Raw genomic sequence first — 7,324 nt, forward strand, 5'->3', positions numbered from 1 at the left:
TGGTAAACCTGTGGAATTCATTGCCACAGACGTCTGTGGAGGCCAAGTCACTGAGTATATTTAAAGTGGAAGTTGACAGGTTCCTGGTTAGTAAGCTGCCAAAGGTTATGGGGCAAAGGAGAATGGGGTTGAGAGGGGTAACAAGTCAGCCATGATGCAATGGTGGAACAGAGTCAATGGGCCGAATGGCCTGATTCGGCTCCTGGGTCTTATGATCCTTTAAGCTTCCAGCCACTGTCTGCTTTCCCCTTCCGTTTGAAGTTAGACACGCTTATTTTGCTTAAACAGAGTTGCATAAAGCAGTTTACTTCATTAACTGAATTTAAACTTGTCGTCAGAGGACACAAACTCATAGCTCATCATTATTCTGCATCCCAGACCAGCAACACTCCGGTTTCAGCCATCTCTCCTGTTGGTCTGAGTGGAAATCGAACAAGTTATTACTCTTCACAACGAGGTCTTTTCTCTGAACTTTGATGAATAAATTATGCGTTAATCCCTTCATCTCCCTGTGGTTCACACTTTTCCTGAGTTAGAATCCGAAGCTTTTCTTTAACTGTTAGCAGGGCGCTCTGTGGCTAAGGGACAGTGAACGACGTCTGATCCTCTACTTCCTTCGATGCTGGGAAAGGGCCAGTATCTCAGTAACAAACTTTTACACAATCAGGCTTATGATCACGGACGGACACACACTCAGGGGTCACTTCATTAGGTACAGGAGTGGAACCCGGCATGGCCTTCTGAAACGTAGTCTGTCCATGTCGAGGTTCAACATGTTGTGCATTCAGAGATGCTCTTCTGCACACCACAGCTGTAACAGATGATTATTTGAGCTACTGTCGGATTGAACCCATCTGGCTGTTCTCCTCTGACCTCTCCCGTTTTCTGCCCACAGAATTGCCATTCACTGAACGATTTTGTTTTGGCTTTTCGCCCTGATCACCATGCTGTGTCATACGATGTGATGATCATGGTCTTCCACTGTCCCCTCTTCCCTTGACCATATTGTCCTTGGCTATCATTTTCTACAGAAGTGGGTTTGCCATTGCCTTCTCTGGGCAGTGTCCTTACAGGATGGGTGACCCCAGCCATTATCGATACTTTTCAGAGATTATCAGCCTGTCATCAGTGGTCCCATAACCAGGACTTGTGATATGCACCAGCTGCTCATATGACCATCCACCACCTGCCCCCAGGGTTTCATGTGTCCCTGATCGGTGGAGGCTAAACAGGTGCTACACCTTGTTCAAGGGTGACCTGCAGGCTAGCAGAGGGAAGGATCGCCTTACACCTCCCTTGATAGAGACGTATCTCCTCCCCACCTCTGTAAACTCTAGAGGCCGCCATGCATAAAAATCTCAGAAGATCAGCAGTTTCTGAGATACTCAAACCACCCCATCTGGCACCAACAGCCAATCCACATTCAAAGTCACTTAGATTACATTTCTTCCCCATTCTGATGTTTGGTCTGAACAACAACTGAACCTCTTGACCACGTCGGCATGCTTTAATGCATTGAGTTGCCGCCACATGATTGGCTGATTAGATATTTACTTTAACGAGCAGATGTACCTAATGAAGTGGCCACTGAGCGTGTGTCATGAGAATCATTGTTTTGAGGCAGCAGAACAGTGCAATACATAAAAATTACTACAGTTAGAATAAGAATGCATAGCAATCAAATACATTGTGCAAAAAGAGAGCTAAATGGTGAGGTAAAGTTCATGGGTTCATGCAGAAATCTGACGAGGAGGGAACGAAACAATTGCTAAAGCATTGGGAGCGTGTCTTCAGGCTCCTGTACCTCCTCCCGGTGGTACGAATGAGAAGAGGCCATGTCCTGGGTGATGGGGGCCCTTCAGGATGGATGGTGCTTTCTTGAAGCCTTGCCTTTTGAAGATGGTGGGGAGGCTGGTGCCGGCGATGGAGTAGCTAAGTTCACAAACCCCTTCAGCATCCTCCAGTCCCGCGCCGTGGACCTTCCATACCAGACAGTGCTGCTACCAGACAAAATGCTCTCCATAGTCAACCTGTAGAAATTCGCTAGTCTTTGGTGACATGCAAACATCTCCCCAAACTCCTCATAAAATATAGCCATTGGTGTGCCTTCTTTGTAAGTAAGTTGGGTCCAAGATAGATCATCCTAGAAGTTGACACAAGGAGCCTGGTGGTTGGAGGTAGTAACTGTTCCTGAACCTGGTGGTGTGAGATCTAAGGCTCCTGTCCCTCCTGCCCGATGGTACTAGCGAGAAGAGGGCACGGCCTGGATGGTGGGGAGCCTTGAAGATGGATGCTGCTGTCTATCTTGTAGTGTTCCGTGTAGATGTGCTCAGTGTTGGGGTGGACTTTGTCTGTGGTGGACTGGGCTGTATGTAGCCTTTTCCATTCCTGGCCATTGGTGTTTCCATCCAGTACTGAGGTGGCCTACAGGGAGGAAGTCATCTCTCTGACACAATGGTGTCAAGAAAACAACCTCTCCCTCAATGTCGCAAAAACAAAGGAGCGGGTTGTGGACTACAGGATGAATGGAGACAGGCTAACCCCTATTGACATCAATGGATCTGGGGTTGAAAGGGTGAACAGCTTTAAGTTCCTCAGCATAAACATCACCGAGGATCTCACGTAGTCTCTGCGTACTGTCTGTGTGATGAAAAAAGGCACAATAGTGCCTCTTTCACCTGAGACAGTTGAAGAAGTTTGGTATGGGCCCCCAAATCCTAAGGACTTTCTACAGGGGCACAATTGAAAGCATCCTGACTGGCTGCATCACTGCCTGGTATGGGAACTGTACTTCCCTCTATCGCAGGATTCTGCAGAGAGTGGTGCGGACAGCCCAGCGTATCTGTAGATGTGAACTTCCCACTCTTCAGGACATTTACAAAGACGGGTGTGTAAAAAGGGCCCGAAGGATCATTGGGGACCCGAGTCACCCCATCCACAAACTGTTCCAGCTGCTACCATTCAGAAAACGGTACCGCAGCATAAAAGCCAGGACCAACAGGCTCCGGGACAGCTTCTTCCACCAGGCCATCAGACTGATTAAATTGATTTGAATGTATTTCTATGTTACATCGACTGTTCCATTTATTATAAATTACTATGATTGTACATTTAGACGGAAACGTAATGTAAAGATTTTTACTTCTCATGGATGTGAAGGATGTAAGAAGTAAAGTCAATTCAAAACCAGTCAGGAAACCCTCCACTGTGCATCTATAGAAGTTTGACAAGTATAGATCTTGCTTTTCCACAGTCTTTTCCCTCTTCCCTGTCCTATATGATTTATATTCTGTGTGAGGTCTGTACCCCATGCCTGTGATGCTGCTTTTTCACTGCTTCTGCTCCTTGTCCTACCTGACAGTAAACTGGACTTGAGGGGATCACTGGATGCTCCAAAATACCTTCTGACTGAGCAGGCTGAAGTAGTTCCACAGAGCGATCGGCGATTCAGGTAAAGCACTCATATTGCGCTCGCTAAAGAGCGCCCCAGCGAAGGGGATTCGGCACGTCCCTCACCGGATTTCACCGGTGCATCCCGGCTCGGTACAGACACAGCTCTGCCCGTGACCACAAGAAATTGTGGGGAGTCGTGGACACAGCTCGGCCCTTCGCAGAAACCATCTCCCCCTCCATGAACTCTGTCTACACACCCCGCTGCCTCAGAGAAGACCCCCCCCCCCCCACCCCAGACATTCTCGTTTCTGTCTTCCCCTTTCGGGCAGAAGATACAAAAATGCTTGAAGCATGTAGTGCCAGGGTGAAGGTCAGCTTCTGTCCTGCTGATATCAGACTCCAGAATGGACTCTCAAATGCTGGAAGCTGATCTCCCAGTCGACTTCATCGTAACCCCTGCACTGTAACTGTGACGCCCGATTGCAGTGACCAGGGGACATAATTTTAAGGTGAGTGAGGGAAGTATACGGGAGGTCAGAGGTATGTTTTTCACACAGAGAGGAGTGGGTGTGCGGAACACCCCTGCCAGGGACGGTGGTGGAGCCGGATACACTTAGGGGCATTTAAGAGATAGGAAAATGGAGGACAGTGTGGGAGGGGAGGGTTAGATTGATCTTAGAGTGGGTTAAGAGGTTGGCAGAACATTGTGGGCCGAAGGGCCTGTACTGTTCTATGCTCGTCTTGTTTTCCTTTTGCCCTGCCTCGACGTACTGATGTACGGGCTGATCTGGCTGGCTGGCGCGTAGACAAGAGCCTCTGTACACGTGACGATTATAGGCCAATTATCAATTCCCGCTCCAATGGAAGGGGCTCAAGAACCAGACTCACAGCGACACTTATCTGAGACTGCCTGACCCGTGCTGCCTCCCAGCAGAACAACCCTGCCCACCCAACTCCGCTCGTTCTCTTCCTCCAAGCTGCACTTAATCTCTTCACCTTCATTGATCCTTAGAATCACGAGAGGCCCACCGCATGAGAGAAGCCCTTGAGTCAACCGTCCATGAGGCCGCAAGAGAGAGGAGCAGAGCTAGGCCACTCACACCATCGAGTCTGCTCCATCACGGCTGATTTATTTTCCCTCTCAACCCCATTCTCATCTTTGTCAATGTGCTCTGTTGCATTTTTTTGTTTTGTGGCTGCCTGCAAAGAGACAAATCTCAAGATTCTATGAAGTCTACATACTTTGATAATAAACGTACTCTGGAATACTCATGTCAAGGTGCTGCTTATTAACTACAGCTCAGAGTTTAACACCATTATCCCTACAGTCCTGAACGAAAAACTACAGAACCTGGGCCTCTGTACCTCCCTCCACAACTGGATCCTCGACATCCTAACTGAAAAAGCACAATCTGTGTGGATTGGTAGTCACACCAATCACCACTGGCGCACCTCAGGGGTGTGTGCTTAGCCCACTGCCCTACTCTCTCTACACCCATGACTGTGTGGCTAGGCATAGCTCAAATACCATCTATAAATTTGCTGATGATACAGCCATTGTTGGTAGAATCTCAGGTGGTGACAAGAGTGCGTACAGGAGTGAGATATGCCAACTAGTGGAATGGTGCCGCAGCAACAACCTGGCACTCAATGTCAGTAAGATGAAAGAACTGATTGTGGACCTCAAGAAGGGTAAGACGAAGGAACACATACCAATCCTCACAGAGGGATCAGAAGTGGAGAGAGTGAGCAGCTTCAAGTTCCTGGGTGTCAAGATCTCTGAGGATCTAACCTGGTCCCAACATATCGATGCAGCTATAAAGAGGTCAAGGCAGAGGCTATACTTCATCAGGCGTTGGAGGAAATTTGGTTTGTCACCTAAAACACTTGAACACTTAAACAGATGTACTGTGAAGAGCATTCTGACAGTCTGCATCACCGTCTGGTATGGAGGGGGCTACTGCACAGGACCGAAAGAAGCTGCAGGAAGTTGTTAAATCAATCAGCTCTGGATCCGTGGTATTCAGGGAGCGGTGTCTCAGAAAGGCAGCGTCCATTATTAAGGACTCCAGCACCCAGGGCATGCCCATTGCTCACTGTTACCATCAGGTAGGAGATACAGAAGCCTGAAGACACACACTCAGCGATTCAGGAACAGCTTCTTCCCCTCTGCCATTCGATTCCTAAATGGACTTTGAAGCTGTGGACACTACCTCAACAAGTAAAGGCCAGCATGCCATAAGCCTCCCGACCTGCTCAGGCACGTAGGTGTTTCCCAGAACACTGCTTGCATGAGAGGGTGTGAGTTAGAAGGGGAGGCTGGACAAACTTGGGTTGTTTTCTCTGGAGAGGCGGGGACCTGACCAACATTATCAGAGGCATAGATAGGGTGCACAACCAGAGTCGATTTTCCCCAGGGTAAAAATGTCAAATACAAGAAGGCACACATTTAACGGGAACCTGGGAATGTTTAAAGAAGATATGTACAGGTTTAATGTGAGAGGGGCAGAGGTTTAATACGAACCTGAGGGGTAACTTCTTCACCCAGAGGGTGCTCAGTCTATGGAACGAGCTGCAAGACAAACTGGTTGAGACAGGTACATTAACAGCATTTAATAGACACTTGGAAAGGTACACGGATAGGAAAGGTTTACAGGGATACGGACAGGTACACGTATAGGAAAGGTTTAGAGGGATACGGACAGGTACGCGGATAGGAAAGGTTTCGAGGGATACGGACAGGTACGCGGATAGGAAAGGTTCAGAGGGATACGGACAGGTACGCGGATAGGAAAGGTTCAGAGGGATACGGACAGGTACGCGGATAGGAAAGGTTCAGAGGGATACGGACAGGTACGCGGATAGGAAAGGTTCAGAGGGATACGGACAGGTACGCGGATAGGAAAGGTTCAGAGGGATACGGACAGGTACGCGGATAGGAAAGGTTCAGAGGGATACGGACAGGTACGCGGATAGGAAAGGTTCAGAGGGATACGGACAGGTACGCGGATAGGAAAGGTTCAGAGGGATACGGACAGGTACGCGGATAGGAAAGGTTCAGAGGGATACGGACAGGTACGCGGATAGGAAAGGTTCAGAGGGATACGGACAGGTACGCGGATAGGAAAGGTTCAGAGGGATACGGACAGGTACGCGGATAGGAAAGGTTCAGAGGGATACGGACAGGTACGCGGATAGGAAAGGTTCAGAGGGATACGGACAGGTACGCGGATAGGAAAGGTTCAGAGGGATACGGACAGGTACGCGGATAGGAAAGGTTCAGAGGGATACGGACAGGTACGCGGATAGGAAAGGTTCAGAGGGATACGGACAGGTACGCGGATAGGAAAGGTTCAGAGGGATAAGGACAGGTACACGGATAGGAAAGGTTCAGAGGGATACGGACAAGTACACGGATAGGAAAGGTTCAGAGGGATACGGACAGGGACACGGATAGGAAAGGTTTAGAGGGATACGGACAGGGACACGGATAGGAAAGGTTTAGAGGGATACGGACAGGGACACGGATAGGAAAGGTTTAGAGGGATATGAGGTTTAGTGGGCAAATGGGATGGGAATCTTGATCCATGCTAGCTGATGGGCTGAATAGCCTTTTCCAGAGCTGTGCTGTACTGCTCTATGTTTCATATTCTGCAGACGCCTGTGGGGGGGGGGGGGGGGCATGAGTGGGAGTGGGTGGGGAATTAAAGAGACAGGCATCTGGGATTTTACTAGCTATAAACAGGGTCAATGCAGATGGGTGCTAATTGGTCAGCACGGATTCAATTGTTCGATTGGCCTGTCCCTGTTCACAATACATTTCTCCATACCTTTCAGCTCAGGGTTTTAAGATTCAAACTTATTCAACTCTAATTATTTTGACGCAAACATTCAACAATTAAATTTTCTGCAGTTGCCACTTGCCTGGCCA

This window comes from Hemitrygon akajei, chromosome 11, assembly GCF_048418815.1.
Source record: "Hemitrygon akajei chromosome 11, sHemAka1.3, whole genome shotgun sequence".
In the NCBI taxonomy this organism is placed as follows: Eukaryota; Metazoa; Chordata; class Chondrichthyes; order Myliobatiformes; family Dasyatidae; genus Hemitrygon; species Hemitrygon akajei.